Source organism: Zalophus californianus, chromosome 8 (assembly GCF_009762305.2).
Source record: "Zalophus californianus isolate mZalCal1 chromosome 8, mZalCal1.pri.v2, whole genome shotgun sequence".
In the NCBI taxonomy this organism is placed as follows: Eukaryota; Metazoa; Chordata; class Mammalia; order Carnivora; family Otariidae; genus Zalophus; species Zalophus californianus.
In genome coordinates, this window is record NC_045602.1 from 119,024,535 (window position 1) to 119,043,794 (window position 19,260).

The 19,260-nt window shown below is 48.0% G+C and overlaps 1 long non-coding RNA gene and 3 other non-coding genes across 5 annotated transcripts; all 4 read right to left on the minus strand.

Annotated features, from left to right (window-relative positions):
* Positions 1-8,072: 8,072 nt before the first annotated feature.
* LOC113937886 lies at positions 8,073-17,512 on the minus strand. Of its 2 annotated transcripts, none has more exons than XR_004820248.1 (7): positions 17,326-17,512; positions 16,584-16,738; positions 15,363-15,433; positions 13,671-13,742; positions 11,724-11,988; positions 10,615-10,715; positions 8,073-10,508 (listed from the first exon to the last, which is right to left on the minus strand). It is a non-coding gene; the product is annotated as an uncharacterized LOC113937886 (long non-coding RNA). The 2 variants fall into 2 exon arrangements; XR_004820249.1 differs by lacking the exon at positions 17,326-17,512 and adding an exon at positions 16,833-17,308.
* Positions 12,721-12,856, minus strand: LOC113938808. Its single transcript, XR_003525010.1, has one exon. It is a non-coding gene; the product is annotated as a small nucleolar RNA SNORA71 (small nucleolar RNA).
* Positions 14,699-14,831, minus strand: LOC113938806. Its single transcript, XR_003525008.1, has one exon. It is a non-coding gene; the product is annotated as a small nucleolar RNA SNORA71 (small nucleolar RNA).
* Positions 15,921-16,054, minus strand: LOC113938805. Its single transcript, XR_003525007.1, has one exon. It is a non-coding gene; the product is annotated as a small nucleolar RNA SNORA71 (small nucleolar RNA).
* Positions 17,513-19,260: the final 1,748 nt, after the last annotated feature.

Here is a 19,260-nt window from a genome sequence, read left to right on the forward strand (position 1 = left end):
TGGCCTGCTTTCAAATCGTGGCTCCCTCTCCTTGGCTCTCCATGATTCACAAAATCTCTCCGAACCCCCGGAATCTTCAGTTTCAATATAGCACAAGCAGTGGCCAAGGACCAGGCCATCCGAAGCCTTCTGCTCAACCTTAAACGTGTCGAATGACTTAGTTGTACTTGTCATTTGACGTCATGACATGGGGAAGGCGGGAGGTTGAAATAAATTATTTGGAAAGTGCTCAGGGCAATTCTTGGCCCGTGCTGCGCCAGATCAATAAACTAGCGCTGTCATCATCATCCACTCCTCATTATTAAAGACCACTTCATATACTAGGAGAGTAGGATGACAGATTTTCAAATTTAAAAAAATCTGTCTTGCACCGTCAACCAAAATCATACCTATGGTGAGATCACAGAGGTGTTGCGTTTTCTATCTTGGAAGGCCCAGGAAATGAGCCAGGAATGTCTGATGACCTTGACCAGGAAAACCCAAGGTGTCTAAAAGTGAAGACGCGAGATGGTCAGCCAGGATGGTGAAAGAGAATGAACCGAAGTGAAACATTATCCTGGAATGCTCAGTTAATTATCAGAGTTACGATTTTCCCTGTAGATTATTCTATCTCCTCTGTTGCCCTAATCATCGGCTGTTGGAGAGCAACTAGCAACTGTCCAGCCTCCTCCTCTGCCCCTTCCTTCTCTGTTTCTGCAACCTCACACCCACTCTCCTTCCGCTGGGGGAGCACAGTTCCAGACCTACCCCCGAGCCATGCCTGCTCCCATCTTCCCCTGTGGGTGTGCAGGGTTGCCACATATGGTCATGCAGGCCGTGCACTGCACAGCTCTTGAAAGCACCATTCATATCATGGTCTGTAGCCGAGATGCAGAGATGGTGAGACATGCCATAGAAAAGGCTTGATTTAAGCCAAGGTTCCTCAACCTCAGCATGATGGACATTTTAGGCCAGATAATTCTTTGTTGTGCGGGACCGTCCTTTTACATTGTTGGATGTTTAGCAGCTTCCAGGCCTCTACCCACTAGATAGTGGCACACCACCCCACACACACAATGGTGCCCACCAAAAATGTGTCCAGACATTGCCAAGAGCCCCCTGCGGTGGGTAAAATAGCGCCGTGTTAAGGACCGCTGACAAAGGAAAGATGTTCTCCCAGCATATCCTACTCTGGTGAGAGCCCTATGTTAGCCCATCCTAGGGGAAGACAGAAAGTTCCAGCCTTGCCCCAAAGTGGCTGGTCTCACTAATAAAGCCACCGGAGAGTATCTTAAGGGCAAAGCCCTTGTGGATTTTTTCCACCGGAGAGTATCTTAAGGGCAAAGCCCTTATGGATTTTTTCTAGCCCCAAGATGTACTCTAAGTAGAAAATAGCTAAACTTGCTGAGAGCCAAATGTGTGCAAGGCTAAACAGAAATCTAGGTTTTACAAGAAGTGTGGGGGCTCTCCAGGAAGCATGGCCCTGGACCACAATGTTTGTGCCCCTGAAACATGAAAGCTCCAAAGACACCTGGAGATTTTCTAATTGTCAAAGCTTTATTCGTAAACCTGACTTTTTTCATTTAAAAAAAAAAAGCTGTCTGCCTTGACTGGGGAGAACGCTTTCAGTTACAGAGATGCCCCAACAGTTGTTGGGATATTGGCCAAAGACAGCATCTAAATGTAAAGCCTGGTTCCTTCAATACCCCCTACGAATATCAGATATGCATCTTATGCCACAAAACTAGGGTGGGAAAAGGTCTCATTTCTTTATGTTGGCTAAATTAAGTATAATCTCCTCTGTGCCCTAATTTATTGAACTATTAGGAAATTCTTCCCCCACTGTTGCTGGATGTCCTTATTCCCTCAGAGACAAGTAAAAGTCCTAGGGTATTCCCTAGTCCCAAACATTGGGGAGCCCCACTGGTGTCCAGCCTAGTCTTCTGTGCTGATAAATTCCCTGTCCAGTGAGCCTGCACTTTCCGCTGAAGACAGGAAGTCCTGTCTTTCTAAGCCAGGCTTGGGCATTAAGTTTTGCGCCCAAGATCATTTCCTCTGGCTCCTCCATCAGAAGTCTGTCACCATCTTTCCTCTCTCACAGAGAAGGCAGCTTTGTGAGGGGTCTGATCATTGCCTTGTGAAGAAGCTGCAACACGATGTTGGCGGGGATGCGGAGAAAGGGGAACCCTCCTACACTGTTGGTGGGAATGCAAGCTGGTGCAGCCACTCTGGAAAACAGTATGGAGGTTCCTCAGAAAGTTGAAAATAGAGCTACCCTACGATCCAGCAATTGCACTACTGGGTATTTACCCCAAAGAGACAAATGTAGGGATCCGAAGGGGTACGTGCACCCCAATGTTTATAGCAGTGATGTCCACAATAGCCAAACTGTGGAAAGAGCCAAGATGTCCATCGACAGATGAATGGATAAAGAAGAAGTGGTATATATACACAATGGAATATTATGCAGCCATCAAAAGGAATGAGATCTTGCCATTTGCAACGACGTGGATGGAACTGGAGGGTGTTATGCTGAGTGAAATAAGTCAATCAGAGAAAGACATGTATCATATGACCTCACTGATATGAGGAATTCTTAATCTTAGGAAACAAACTGAGGGTTGCTGGAGTGGTGGGGGGTGGGAGGGACGGGGTGGCTGGGTGATAGACATTGGGGACGGTATGTGCTATGGTGAGCGCTGTGAATTGTGCAAGACTGTTGAATCACAGATCTGTACTTCTGAAACAAATAATACAACATATGTTAAGAAAAAAGAAAAAGATGGGCGCCTGGGTGGCTCAGTTGGTTAAGCGACTGCCTTCGGCTCAGGTCATGATCCTGGAGTCCCGGGATCGAGTCCCACATCGGGCTTCCTGCTCAACAGGGAGTCTGCTTCTCCCTCTGACCCTCTTCCCTCTCGTGCTTTCTATCTCTCGTTCTCTCTCTCTCTCAAATAAATAAATAAAATCTTTAAAAAAAAAAAAAGAAAAAGAAGAAGATAGCAGGAGGGGAAGAATGAAGGGGAGTAAGTCAGAGGGGGAGAAGAACCATGAGAGACAATGGACTCTGAAAAACAAACTGAGGGTTCTAGAGGGGAGGGGGGTGGGGGGATGGGTCAGCCTGGTGATGAGTATTACAGAGGGCACGTTCTGCGTGGAGCACTGGGTGTTATGCACAAACAATGAATCATGGAACACTACATCAAAAACTAATGATGTAATGTATGGTGATCAACATAACAGTAAAAAATTTAAAAAAAAAAAAAGCTGCAACACATCCCACCCCCTTCCAAGATGATGGATGACTTTTCCGATCTGACTCCCTTGACTCTGACTTTCAACCCCAATCCTTCTGGGACAATTCAGCAAGAGTTCTCCTGGATGCCTGTAGGTCACCCATCTTCTTTCTCCACCTTCATTCCTGTGGGACATTTCTGAAGCTGGAAGAGCAGCTTGGCCCATCTCTGGGGCTCCCCTGTTTGATTAGTCCGGGAAAGCCTGTTCAGGTTTTCCCTACCTGGCCATCGGAATGCTTGGGTAGTTTTCAGCTGAAATCTGTGACCAAAAATAGACATTCATTTGTATTTTAAGAGCTCAGTATGTCACCCTGATGACTGGATGCCTCGGTTTGCTGGCATTTCTTCCTTTTTTTTTTTTTTAACATTTTATTTATTTATTTGACAGAGAGAGAGAGACAGCGAGAGAGGAAACACAAGCAGGGGGAGTGGGAGAGGGAGAAGCAGGCTTCCCGCCGAGCAGGAAGGGGCTCGATGTGGGGCTCGACCCCAGGACCCTGGGATCATGACCTGAGCCGAAGGCAGACGCTTAACAACAGCCACCCAGGCGCCCCTGGCATTTCTTCCTAAAGAACCCTGTCGGGTCTCATGAAAGCTCTGCCCCTGGCAGTGGTGGGCACAGCCTGTATTCAAGGGGTGTTAGTATTAGGGAGGCCTCCCAATGGTGGGTGCAGAGCTGCCTCCCTCATCTAGCTCTTATGAACAATAATGCTGACATTTTCATCTCCGTCTGCCTAGCTCCCGCTTCTCACTGGGTGTGTGACTCAGAGTAATTAAAGGGAGTGACAATATTATCAGCCTTAAAGGACAATGGGGAACAGACTTTCCAATCAGGTGGGGGATGCTTTTATGCCACAGCTCAAGCTGAGACCCTGTAGGGGTTTCGATCTTATAATCTTTATAGCAGTAGGAATCATAAAGACCATGTTTTAGCTAAAATTGTAATTTTTAGATCCTTAACTTTTGTAAAGCCTCAAATGTTACTTTGAGTTCGTGGATAAATATTTCTGGGTACTGGACACTTTTCTAAGTTTAAAAAGTTTTAAACTTTGGTCACTAAGTCTACTTGTAATTTAGTCCTTATTCATTTAAAATAGCTATAAATTAACCAGATGGGTGATGTATTTAAATATAAAAAGATAATATCAAATATAAACTAATGGTGAAAAATAGCTAGATAGTTCTTGTTTTCCTGTCTTCTAGTTTTCTGGAGTCTAGAGAAAACAAAAGGTGTTACTTTGCTAATAATGGTAATTAACAAAAATAACTTAAGATGCTATTAGGCGTAATTACAGAGAGATGTAAGTATGTGTACAGATAACATGTAGTTTGTTTAAGGGAATTATTAGTTTATTATGACAGTAAATTCATTAGGATAGGTGCACTGTTGGATGTAATATGTTCATAAGGTTAATTATATTTTGAAAATAATTCATTTTTTAAAGTGTCTAATAAAAATAATAAAAAGGTTATACTGCAAATGTACAAATTTTAGTAACAATTTTTTGACTTGGGTTATACTACCTGCAGTGTTCAAGTTGGCTCAGTGAATTCATCCATAAGAAAGTTTTTTGTTTTTTGTTTTTTTTATTAAAAGATTTTATTTATTTATTCATGAGAGACAGAGAGAGGGAGAGAGAGGCAGAGGGAGAAGCAGGCTCCCAAGGAGCAGGGAGCCCGATGTGGGACTCGATTCCAGGACTCTGGGATCATGACCTGAGCCGAAGGCAGACGCTTAACCATTTGAGTCACCCAGGCACCCCGTAAGAAAGTTTTATAAATCCTTTACTGAGCACTGTCACATGGTTGGCACACACACAAAAATAAAATTAGAATTTAGGGGTTTTATGGTAAAATGATGTTATTTTGTGCCAGATACTTTTTTTTAATTCCAGTATAATGGATGTAGTGTTATATTAGTTTCAGGTGTACAATATATGGACTCAGCAATTCTGTATATGGCAAGATTTCAGTTTTTTGGGTTTTTTTAAGATTTTATTTATTTGACTCACAGAGAGAGAACACAAGCAGGGGGAGCGGCAGACAGAGGGAGAGGGAGAAGCAGGCTCCCCGCTGAGCAGGGAGCCTGATTTGGGACTCGATCCCAGGACCCTGGAATCAAGACCTGAGCCGAAGGCAGACGCTTAACCGACTGAGCCACCCAGGTGTCCCAAGATTTGTTTTTTATGGCTGAGTACAATTCCATTGTGTGTGTGTGTGTGTGTGTGTGTGTGTGTGTGTGTGTGTGTGTGTGTGTACATATATACACATCTTCTTTATCCATTCATCTGTCAATGGACACTTGGGTTGCTTCCATATCTTGGCTATTATAAGTAATGCTACAGTAAACATAGGGGTGCCTGTATCTTTTCAAATTACTGTTTTTGTTTTATTTGGGTAAATATCCTGTAGTGGAATTACTGGATCATGTGGTAGTTCTCTTTTTAACTTTTTTTGAAACATCCATACTGCTTTCCACAGTGGTTGTACCAATTTACATTCCCAGGAACAGTGCACAGGGGTTTCTTTTTCTTCGTCTATGAAACTTCCTTTTTGATACTAGTTGTTCTGACTCATATGAGGTGATATCTCATTGTGGCTTTGATTCGCAGTTCCCTGATGATGAGTGATGTTGAGCATTTTTTGTCTCTGCTGGCCATCTGTATGTTATGTCTAGTATACTCTCAATTCATCTTAACAAAAGTTCCTTATTTCTAAAAAAAAAAAAAGTTAAGTTTCTAATAGCTATCTACTTTTTGTTGTGGTTTTCAAAATACTGTCTTGCAGTAACTTTTTCTTACGTTTGAAGTGTGATGTGTCCATATTTTGTCCTCTGACAATTCTTGCCCAAATTCAGAATAAAATGGCTAAAATGTCTTTTAGTCCTAAACTACCTTTGAGTTTCCTTGAATGGCCACCAGGTTACACAAAGATTTGCCCCGTCACCTTAGAAAGGATAAAAGCTATTAGGTTTTAGCCTTCTCTATGTTCTAATCAACTCAAAACTTGTGAGAGCCCTTTATCAAATTTAGGATAAAAAAACCACAAAACTGACAAAAGAAGTTCCATCTTCCTGAGTTAATTATGTATTGACTATATTAATATAAAAAAATTTGAATTTTATACTTTTCAGATTAAAAGAAACATACTACTGTCCAAGCAAAGACTGGTACAAGAACTGTCTATGGAGTGATTTTAAGCTTTCAACATCCTTGTCTATCAGTGACAATCACAGTACTTTAGGATTTAAGCCTACAGCTACTAGTTGATCGTCTTCACAGTTCATATGTTCTTAGTCCAAGGTAATCCTTCACTACATCCTCAGAAATTGTTATTCCTCAAAAGAGGCTTTCACTCTCTTCCACTCTGATTGCTACATTTGTTGGAGCTATTCAGTCTTCCCACCTTAGTAGAGGTACGTAAATGTCTGTGATCTTCAACATTGGTGGGAAAATTTTAAAAGCCTCACCAATGTTTCTCATGCCATGACTTGTCTACAGCTGAATTCTGACAAAATTGTAGACAGTCTGAAGCCAAAGCCTCATGGAGCCCGCACACCCCTCCAAATAGACTGTACTCAATTGTCCCCAGTGAGGTATGTTTGGATTGTTACATATTCATTCATTCAAGGACAGATCCAAGATTTCTTGTGAGAAAATCACAGCTTTGATAGTGACCAAAAGTTCATGTTGCAACACTGTTGGACTCTGTTGAACTGTCCCCTGCGGTCTTTATCAGACTATTAGTTTTCCATCACTCAAGGCAATTTTGTTTTCTAAAAATATTTATCTAAGTATAAACTTTTAGACAAAAAGTAATCTATCTTATTCCCTAACTTTGGCTTGTTTCTGCTTTCATTCTCATTACTTCTATTTTTTTACTTATTAAATTTGTCTTCTTCCTATTTTAAGCACAAGGCATAAATTTCTTAGGAATTACTTGAGCTACATCCCACGAACTTTGGTATGTAGAAACTTTTATCATTCAGTTGTTAATATTTCTAATTCCCCTTATGGTATCATCTTTGATGAGGTATTTTAGAATGTTTTAAATTTCCCATAGGGATTTTTTTCAAACCTGTTTTTGGCTGTTATTGCCTACATATTGTAGTACAAAGGTAGTCTGTATGACTGATTCTTCAGTATTTGCTACTTGTTTTATAACCCAGAACATGAATAGCATTTATATACATTCTTTATATGCTTGAGAAAAGCATATATCCTCTAGTTTGGAGATGTTTCTAAATGTTTATTAATTATATTATATATAAATCTTTTGTTGTAAAACAGAACTATTTTTGCTTCCCCACAAACTTCAGCATTAGGGGCTACACCCTGAAAGCCCCCAAGACCAAAGAGAAATATGAGCAACTTGGTACGATGCAGAGGAACCTTCAATAAATAGTAGTAACTATCAATTACTGAACATTCTGAAGGGACACATTACACAGACTTTTTCATACAACAGTCTGTTTAATCCCTACCTTACCATATTCCTGTAAAGCTGTGGTTCTCGTTTTATAAGAAACAAAGGTCGGGTAGTACAAACTTGCCTTATGTCACCCAAGAGGGTTAGACCCCAGGTCTGTGGGACTCCAAAGCCAGTGATCCACATCCCGGCAGACTGCTGCCCCAGGTTTATCCACCAACACTCAGAACTACCCTGATCAGCAGGGACATGGCACCACTCCTCTTTGGACTCAAGTAATGGCTTTTCTGTAAAGGTGTCCGGCAACACTCTTCAATCATGTTATTCAACTTGAACTCCTAACCTTCTAGACCAGTGCTGTCTGACGTCAAACAAAATTCAACCAGGTAAATCTGAAGATCTAGTTGGCTTTATTAAACAATTCATGAATCAGGCAGCATCCCATCCAACAAGCAGAGGGGAGCTCCAAGAGATTGAACAGAAAGGTTTCTAGGGAAGGGAGGTGGGGCAAGAAAGTTATTTGCAAAAGAAAATTGTTCCAGGCAAGGCTTTCCCTTAGGGGAAACAGGAGGGGGGTCTAATCAGGTAGATTACTCCATCCTCCTTTGGGGATGGAGAGGGCCCCTGTGGAAGACTCCTTGGCACCCATCAGAGAACTTGTGACTGACCAGGAAAGACTACATTTCTGGGGGAAGTTGAAACTGCAATTAGATTAGGTATTATGCCCGGGTTTGGGGACTTGGCCTAAGTAATACCACTTTGGGGCCCGTGGGTTTTCAACACCACACTTCTTGTGATAGAAAAAGTCTTCGATACCTGCACTACCCAACATGACAGCCACTTGTGGCTACCAAGCACTTGAAATACAGCTTGTGCAAGTGAAGATGTGAACTTTACATTACCATAATGGACTGTAGTTCTAAATAAGCTGAGGCCTCCTGTTTTGTTTGGAGCAGTATCCCCAACACCTACAGCAGTGCCCAACATAAATGCATGTTCCATAGACATTCAGCACATAAACATTATTATCTAGACATTTCAGGAATACCTAAGTCCACAAACTATGCTATTTCCCATTATACCCCTACTTCTAAGCACATGGTGCCTGGCTCATAAATAAATGCTTTTTCTTTTTAATGGACGGACCTTCACTCTGACCAGCTCTCCATACTTCTAGCTCTCAGTTCTGCTATGGAAATCTCCCACCCCCTGCTCCACCAGGCCCTCCAGGAAGCTTGTACGTCTCCCAGCAAGGATCATAGCTCCATGACCTAAAGCCTGGTTCCTAGGTCACGTTGGTTGGAATGCTCTTCTCAGATTTCCTCAGGCCCGCAACACTTGACATGGCTCATGCTTCCCATGCCGCATGTGAGGCGGGCATGACCTGGTGCCCGGTGGGACACGCCAAGTGTCTCCATGCACACTTTTTAAGTACTGGCCCACATTCTTCTGTTCCTCCACGGCAGCACACATTCCCAACCAGTCACAGCTTTCTCAGGTGGACCCAGATCCTTCCCTTGGCGTTTTTTCATGCAGCCACAACCAGCTGACTAAAGGCTGCTAAAAAAAAGTCAAGACAGTCCGCAGGGAAGACCAAAAAAAAAAAAAAAAAAAAAAAACACTTCTGACTTCTGGATGCCTGTGTCAGGAACTGGCTGGCAGAGTGAACACTTCAGCCATGAAGAACACCTGCCTGCCCCTGAAAAGGAGCCCATCAAGGTGTCAAATTCATCAAGGCAAGTTCAAGTGCAGAAATTGGACAATTAACTCCAGCCTTTCATCATGGTCTTTGGGACCTATTTCCTCACAGAGACCCATCCATCTATAATATGGGAATTAAAAAGTTCACACATGCACATCCTTAGACCATAATCACATTACTGCTATTATTGACTTACCACAATTATCTCCAAAAGCCTGACCTTGAGGATAGCCACAAGTTCCACCAACAGTGGCTGCTCCACCTTCACCCTGCTCCCTCCCGCCTTTACTCAGTAACCTGTCCTCTCAGGCTGACATCATGTATTTGACTCCCGAGGTTAAGATGACCAACTCCTTCCAGTTTGCCCAGGACTTTTCTGGATTTAACAATCAAGTCCCATGTCCTGGGAAACCCCTCAATCCCAGGCAAACCAGGTCGGTTGACCACAAAAGCAGGCATTTACTCATGAGCCAGGAGCCAGAACTCGGGCCAACCCAGCTTCCTCAGGGACATCAGTGCCTGCCTCACTCCAGCCCACTGTCACCAGCCACCCTTCAAAGCCCTGGCCTGACTATTCCTCGAACCTTCGATTCTTTCATGGGCCCTGAATCTGAGCCACCTACCGTCTCAGTCCTAATGCAACTACAGCCTGTGTGCCGAGCCCCAGGAGCATGACAGGAGAGGCTCAGGGGGTGAAAACAAGACTGGCCTGTGATCCACTTCTCCACGTGGCACATGGCTTGTTATGGACTTAAAAGTCAGGCACAGCGAGTCTGTAAGGTTTACTGAATGGTGGGCAGAGAGTAAAGTGATGAGCAGCTGCAATACAAGAGAAAAAGTCTTGGTCATTAAGATCATTCCAGGCACAGCAGAGGGACACGGGGCCTGGCCTTCCCTGTCCATGGCTTCTCAGGGCACTGTTGTCAAGACTCAGCCAGCTGACGTGGACCCCAGCCCCAGCGCTTTCCCTCTGATCCCCTATGTGGAGTGAAGAGTTGATCCATGATGCTCTGTGTCACAGCAGGAGGTGCTCTGGGGATGCCTTCTGCAGGGACTCCCTCACCATCCTCTGTTCCTCTGCTGTCCACTAACACCAAGAGAATCTAAAAAAGAAAGGACAGGTGAGACCAATGGTTTGAAGTTCCCACCCAGAGATACAAACCAGCTTACCCGCTGCCCATGGGTCCCCAGTGCTTGGCAGTAACTCACCTTGGGGAGACATATCAGCAAACCCAGATCCCAAGTCATCCCGAGGGTCCCTGACTCATGGCCTTGGGACTTACTTCAACAGCTCCTGATCTAAGGCTGACCTATGAGGGAGAAGCAGCATACAAGCATTCAGTCTCCGTTGCCTCCTTCCCCCGTGACATCACTGAGGGTCCCCATCAACTGGGCCTAAGTGCCCAGTTTATGCATACCATACTATATTATCACCAGAATAAAAAAGAATAAAGGAAAAACATCTTAAAAGTCGTTTTTATAATAAATCGTTTTCTTTCAAGCAGTTCACGATCAGGGCAACTGACTACATACAGCAATCCACGGGAAGACAGCTCACCGCTCAGTTGGGGGCTTGACCCTGAGGTCCCACTGCATCTTGAGCAAAGGGATGGACCACCATCCTCAGCAGCTTTCCCCAACATTGTCATGCCTTGTCTGCCCAGCCTGTCACAAGGCCCCAGCACCTGCCACCCTGTTCTGCAAAGACCCACTTAACATGACCCAGCCAAGAAAGGCGAATGCAAGATAAACTTCCAATGAGACTTGTTCTGGTTAGGTGCCCAGACCTGTGAAAATCAGCACTGCCAGACCCACTTGACGGAGAAATGAGAAAACATCATGAATGCTTGAGGATACCGTGCAAGAGAACCCCAACTCAATCCCTAGGACTCTACACTCAGAGGTTCGAATTACCAGATCTGGAGTGGGGCATAGGGTGATTTTTTTCAGAATGTTCACCATTGTCCCTTAAATCCCCCAGGCTGGCTGAGGAGTCTGACCAGGAACTAGGCTGTGGGACAGGACAGGCCCCTGATGCAAGGGGGCGGAGAGCAGGTGTGAAAGACAAGGGGACTCTGGGTTCTTCGACAGCTCCTGGGCACCAGGTGGTTCACATATGTTATTCTCACTACCGCCACCTCATCGCTGAGATGGGAGCAAAACCACCTGGCACAACAGGATCCCATCTGCAAACACGAGACCCAAATGTAAAGGGAAGAGATCTTGGGAACTAGAAAGGAGCCCTCGATCAAAAGTGGGGGGGGGGGTCAAAGGGATGGACACCTTGACCTCACCTCCAACCTCACCACCCTTATTACCTGGGAGCCAAGACATTCCTCTCAGGGGCACCAAGCTGTCTCTCTCAGGAGCACCAGGCTGATCTCTCAGGGGCACCAGCAGGCTGTCTGAGTCCAGAGAGTGAAGACACCACTGCGGGGTTTCTGCTTCCGGAACTCATCGGCAGGTGCACAGCACAGAAGGCAGCCAGTCAGCCTGCTGCGGATGGATGACCGCACCGAGCGCCCAGTCAGCAACAATACCCTCACAGACGTGAGCCAGAAAGCAGGCTAGGAAGTCTGCCACCTGTAGTCCATAAATACAGACCTCAGAGATCCACAGGCCTGAGAAATTCTTCTTCAGCCAACCCCCGGGGTCACCCGTTTCAAAAGAACCCACAAAGCACAGAAGTCAGCAGAAGGGGAGCTACAGACAGGGTGGTCAGTCAACACGCTCTCCTCCCACCAGTGACTGACGAGAACCACCCCAGCTTCTGGCAGACCATGACGAATGAGAACTTCTTTATCGACTCACAATAGACAGAACCCCCCCATGCCCCTATAGCAGGCCCCATCTGTACTTTCTTTCTCCATTTATTTAACATCACAGCTCCTGGAGAAGCAACCCACGCTGTGCTCAAGAAAGGGTAAAGGAGCAAAGACAACACACACGTGAGCAATGGAACCGCATGCTGTCCTGACTGATCGCTCTTCTGGGCTAGCCTCCACTCCCGTAAGTACTGATGCGCTCTTCCGGGCTAGCCCCCACTCCCGTAAGTACTGATGCGCTCTTCCGGGCTAGCTTCCACTCCCATAAGTTCATAAAGTCGAACCCAGGATTTGCGATGCTCACGTGTGCCCTCCAGCGCTATTATGAACTTAGTCTGGGGTGAGGGCCACATAGAAATGTATAGACTGATTTCTGACAAGAGGATCTGTAACATGAGAACAGAATGAGCCCCCAGAGGTCAGGGGGCTAGCCCAGTCACTGCATCCCACAAGGCCCAAGCTCTGAAGGGAACGGCAGAAAGAAAGCTAGTGTAGGAAAGTTCCAGGGCTTGGAAGGGGATGGCTGGCTGGACCCTTCAAACACAGGAACTTTTTTCAGTGATTCCTCTCCCTACACTATCAATGACCAGGGCAAAGACAGCAGGCAGTCACTTTTGGGTGCAGGAGCAGAAAAGTGCAGAAAGAGAGCCAGGAAGGATGGGAGGCTGGTGTCAGGGGCTTGAGTGAGGGAGAGCAGCCCAGCCAAACACAGAGCCCCAGCAGCTTCTGTTGTACCCTGCAGAGACCCTGCAACACCTCCCTGCCCCAGAAGAGTCAAGATGCTTCCAGCATAAAAAATTGGAAATGCTGGTGTGCCTGAGTGGCACAGATGGTTAAGCGACCGATTCTTGGGTTTCAGCTCAGGTCGTGACCTCATGGGTTGTGGGATTGTGCCCTGCATTGGGTTCTACGCTGAGTGAAGTCTGTTGGAGTTTCTCTCTCCCTCATCCTCTGCTCCTCCCCGCCACTCTCTCTCTGAAATAAATAAATCTTTAAAAAAAAAAAAATCGGAAATGCTTTTGGGTTAGAAAAGATCAGGATCCTATGGTTACAACACCACCATGAGAAATTTTCTAAAACCCTTCATGGCTACCCCAGCTATGTTTTTCAGATGAAGTAGAGATTAAGAATAGGTCACAAAGGTAGATAAGTTTGGAGGCCGGACCAGGGTCTCTGGTGCCTAAACCTACATGCTTTCCCTCAGGGCATGCTGCTGACACTAGGAAGGGAGCTGCCCCAAGGAGCCCTTCACCTACCTGAGCAGCTTTCTAGAGGCCCGTCCCCTCTCAGTACGTGAGGCATTGCCCACAGCAAGGACTCAACTGCGAGCTCACAGGATGCCTACTGTCATCTTACTTCCTCATCCAAACCCCAGGGTACATGTATGTGACCTGACAGATGCACAAAACAAACTTCCAGAGAGCGGTCTGAGCACCTTACCTCGGGCCCCACAGCCTACCGCAGGCTGGTAAAATGACACCTCCCATGGAGCCTCTGCACACACAGACCCACCTGCAAGACACAACGCACGAGTGAGCACTCACAGCAGGCCCTCGTGGGCACAGTGGCCGGCAAATAACAGCACCCACAAACGTGGCCTGTTGCTACTAGTATCCACTAGTACCACATGACTGTCTTAGGGACAAGAACAACTTAACCCTAGAAAGGGGTCTGCGGATCACCTGTCACAGGAGTAACGTCAGTGCTAACCTATGGGCCAGAGATCAATCTGCTGCTAAGCAGTCTATGTCAAAAGGTTGTTGAGGCCAGGTTTTGGGGAGCGTGCCATGCTGACTGGCAGTGATGAGCATAGAACAGGAGGGGTAACAGGTAGTGGGAGGGACCCATTTCCTCCACCTAGTGTGTAAGGGCAGCTTATGTATGTATCAACTAGGATGTGTGCTGCCCAGCTGGATCACCACTCCATTCCCTGCCCCTCAATCTAAGGGCTGAGGAACATCACCCCCTGTGGACCACGGGCCCAGCCCATGACCAGGACGAGAGAGAACCAACACTTCCGGGGAGAGGAGGATGCCTCAGTCTTGAGCAGGCTGGTTGGCTCAATGGCACTGTCTTCCCACTAACACGCCACAATGGGATGAGCCCACTGCCTCACCACGTGGCACCTTGTCTCCTACATCTTGTTTTATCCAAGAGCTACATGTCATGCAGCAAGACAGAGGCACTGCCTCAACATCACAGCAAAGGGGGCATGACAAGCAAATCACCAATGTCCAGTATGACCAGGGCTGAGAGGTGGGGCTGAGGGTGTGGGAAGAGGTACGATGGGGAGGCAGAGAAAGCTTCCTGGGGGAGCCCTGGGAGAAGAGGGACCCCTATCATGGCTCTACCACTGGCCCATGAACAGAAACACCCTGAGGTGTTACCCTGCTCAGCGAAAAAGGCATTGAGTGAGTCACAAAGCGCCAGATATGAGGAAGTAACACCAATTGGTGGGAAGAAAGATGTGTTTGAAAGCTCCAGAGTTTGGAAGGGACAGGATGGGCCCTTCTAACACGGGGAAGCGCTTTCAGCAACTCTTCTCCCTGCACTATCAATGACCAGGCCACGGGCAGCCCATGATCACTTTCGAATGCAGGTGCAGAAAAGGGCGGCGAGTGGGCTGAGAAGGGAAGCCTTGTTGGGCAGCAGCCTGGGAACTGGCCTGACCCTGGAGCCTTGGCACACAGGCCCGTGACCAGACTGACAACCCGAGATCACAGAAGCTGCCCCTCACTTGCACGGACGATTTACCACTCCCACCCAAGAGATGAAGTGAAGACTAATGGTGCAGAAATACTGAGGATTCGTGGTTCTGGAAGATGGGGTGTGAGTGGTCATACAATGAGCACTCAGCTGGGCACCGGACATGAATCTCGGTTTGCCTCTGAAATGCAGCCGTCTGACCATCCCGATACTGCCACTTTCCACGTCACAGGAGCCTTCATCAGGGGCTCTCAGGAGCAGAAGAGGGCCCAGGCCTGTGCCCACTGGCTCGAGGGGACACAGACAGCCGGGAACACTGGGAAGCAGCCTTCACCTGCACTCATTCCCACACCTCATCACCTGAACGCATCCAGCCTCAGCCCACACGGACTTAAGCTCTCGAGAACCAGGGAGGACACCACTTACCTGGGACCTCCTGATCAAGTTCTCCCTGAGGTCGCCTCTCACATCCGTGGAACAGCAGTCACAAGACACTCCTGCAGGGGACAAGAAGCACTTGGCACTGCTTTACGTGTCCAGGAAACCGCTATGCTCACCAACAGGAAAACACTAGGGGAATCTGGGTCTTGGGCAGTGAATGCACTGAAAGCCTGCCTCCTTCCATCTACCTCATGCTCTGTCACCTAAGGCTGTCCCATTCTGGAACCCCTGAACATAAAGAAAGCCTTATAACTTTTCCTTTGCTTGCATTACCAATGACCAGGACATGGGCAGCCTGTAACCCCCTCAAACACAGGGGCAGAAAGGGGCACAGAGCGGCTGATATTAGAGACTAGTGTCAGAAGAACACAGCTGTGGCTGCACAACCAACTCAGACATGCAATGAGGCAGGACCCACCCTCGTGCTCCCTGTGAGGCTTTTTAAAGCCTCACAAAAACAGAAACCACCCTGAGCCAGGCACGGAGAGCACGCAAGAAACACAGGTGCCCAGAGGCACCTAAAAGATGGTGAGGAGGAGGAAGTGTGGGAAAGCTCCAGAGTTTGGAAGGGACAGGAAGGGACCCTCCAAACACGGGGAAGTGCTTTCAGCAACTCCTCTCCCTGCACTATCAATGACCAGGACACAGACAGACCATGATCACTTTCGAATGCAGGTGCAGAAAAGGCAGAAGGTGAGCCTGGAAGAAAAGCCCCTATTAGCTCCCAGCTGCCCCGCCAAGCCCAGGACCATCATCACTTCTTGTAAAGATTCCACCTCCCATCACCAAAGGGAAGACTAACTCCTGGCAAAAACACTGACATCGTTTATTCACCCCACACATACAGCCTGAGTACCTACTACGTGTCAGGCACCCTGGGCTCAAAAACAAAGGACACACACGAGACCTCTGTCCTCCAGAGCTCTGGCAGTTTCCCCACTTAAAAGTAAAGCTTAGGACAAGGAAGGAACTGAGCCAAGGTTATGCGGCTGGCCAGGGGTGGGCTGAACCAGGATCTGAACCCAGACCTCTCTGACCCCAAACCCACCCCACCTACCACACCACACCCCCTTCTGCACAAGGGCTTTGCAAGAAGGGTCTCAGAACCTGAGCTCCAGGACCACCCTCTTCCCTCCCCACTCACCGCGCTGTGGCAGGAAGGCAAGGAGCTCCCCGGTCAAGGTGCTCACGCGCAGCAGCACTTACCCAGCAGGCCTCACCCCTGCACACAAGGGCGGCATCAGGAGCTGCGGATCAGGGTCCTGCAGGGCAGAAAGGGCTGCTGCCTGCGGCACGGCCCGCAAAGCCGTCCAAGGGACAGTCTCCATCTGCTCCCAAGAGAGCCGCAGAGCCCGCACGGCCTGGGCACGGGAGAGAACCGGGAAGGGGCTTTAGTGCCAAGCAGGGAGGCAGGAATCACACGCTGCCCCTCCGCGGCCCCGCGAGCGCCCCCACCTGAAAGCTCAAGACAACCGCTCTGCACAACCCGGGCTTTCACACTCCGTTAAAGACAGGTGACGCCAAAACGGGTTCACACTCCTCAGGTCACTCCGTAGGCAACCGATGAACGGCTCTGGGGGACTCAAGGCCCGGAGCCGGGGGTGGGTGAGTGCGTGAAAACCGCGGGGTCCGGGGCGCCCCTCGGGCCCGGGAACACAAGCGGCTGCGCGGCCCGCGCGTCGCCGGACCCGCTGCTGGTCGTTAGCGCGACCGGAGTCTTCCCCGCGGGCGGGCTGAGGGCGGGGGATCGGACCCGGGGCCCCTTTCTCGAGGACCCGCCTCCCGAGAGATCCGCACCCGGCGGAGGGGCCGGACACGGAGCCAGGAGCCGGGCCCGGAATCCGGGCTGACCTCCGCCGGCTCTCCCCGTCCTCCTCCGGGCCTCAGTTTCTCCTTAAGATGGTGGGGCCGCAGACCACGCGCCCAGCGATCCCCGCAGTGGACTCACCCCGGGCACCGCGACTACGACGCAGGACAGCGGCGCTGACAGAGCCGACAGCGCGGGAAGGTGCGGATGTCTGGGGATTGCGGGAGATGGACCCGGGCAGCGTGGCACTGCGCTGTATGGGGCCTGCGGCAGCAGCGCTAACAACAGGAAACGCCTCACCCGCCCAGCGCCAGCGGAAATACAGCTGGAGCCCAGGCTGCGGCCTAGAGCGGCGTTTCGCGGGGCGGATCCCGTGCAACCGATCCTGTCGCGCCCCCTGGTGGCGCGGAGCTCAAATTCCGACTCCGTAGGGCTTGAGATCCTTTCCTAGAGCAGCCTGGAATTTTGGAAATACATTCCCTCACTTATTTTGCTTTTCTCTTTATTCTGTTTTTGCCACTGGTTTGTCATTAATTTACAGGAATGGTTACTCTTGCACGTGAGGAGCTGTTATTAGCAAGAGCTCATGCTGATTGCAGGTTGTCTGGACAAGAGGGTTCTTGCCTGCTTGACCACTGCATTCACAGTACCTAGTTTAGTGGCTGGCACAATTGAACAAATGAAAGAATTCTGACCATATATTTGGACATCGCCAGTTAAAATATTGTTCTAATGACCTGAAACTGGAACGTGAGAGTGACAAGGAGATAAACCTAGAGAGGGGGGCAGGTGCTTTGCTAAACTCAGTCCCAAAAATGAGTCCTCGAAGCAGGAAGGACTTGATCAGATTTGCAGAGCGGTAAAGACGACAGATAGAAGCCTCGTGCTCCCGACAGGACACTGCAGACACGCTTGAGAAGAGGCTCGTGGTTCCCAAACCTCACAGGCACAAACACTGCCTGCACCCTGGGTCATGTGTATCCCTTAAACCTAAGGCAACCCTGCCACTAACTCAGCCCACATTCGGAAGTATAAACAGCCCACTCTTGTGCCCGAGGAGGGGGTCCCCCCAGTCAGATTCCTGGAACTGACTAGGTCAGCACAGAGTGGATATCCAGGCCTGACCAATGCAACCGAGGTGAGCACACTCTATATTGTGTACCTGGGAGAAGACTGTGGGAACGTTGGGGAATTCTGTGATAGGTAGGGACCATGGATGCTGTAGCTCTGAGGACACTGGACCAAAGGGTCAGGTGCGCACACTTGAGCACACCTGTTCTTGCCTGCCTCCTGTTCTCGCTCTTATGCTCTGTGTGACCTTGACTAAATGACCTAACTCCTCAGCCCAGCTTGAGTTTTCCTTTTCTGAAAAATGGACAAAATCATAGCTTTCTCCTCAGAGCATTGCTTCGAGAATTATGTGAAATGATACATATCAAAAGCAAAGCACAGAGCAAATGGCCAAGCATGCAGTTGCTATACTCTAGTATTTCTGAGAAAGCCAAGGGTTTCTGTCACTGAAAGGACACTGTAAGGCTGAGAGAATGTGCTATGTTGAGAAAGTCTAAGGCAGCACTGTCAGTAGAAATATAATGCTAGCCACATATGTAATTTAAAATGTTCTGGGGTCCCTGGGTGGCTCAGTTGGTTGAATGTCTGCCTTCAGCTCAAGTCATGATCCTAGAGTCCTGGGATCACCCCGCTTCAGGTTCCCTGCTCAGCAGGGAGTCTCCTTCTCCCTCTGCCCCTCCAGCCCCGCTCTCTCTCTCTCTGAAATAAATAAATTAAATCTTTAAAAATAAATAAATAAAAATAGAATGTTCTAAGAGCCACATTAAAAAGGCACAAAAAAGGGTGAAATTAATTTTAATACTCTATTTTATTTAAGCCAATATAACTAAAATATTGTCATTTCAGCATTTTTTAATATCTTTAAATTATTAACGAGATATTTGCTATCTGTTTTCTCTAAGTCTTTAGGATCTGGCGCATGCTCAACACTGACACTTGGACCAGCGACATTCCCAGTGCTCCATTAGCCACCGTGGCCGCTGGCTGCTGTGTTCATCAGCACAG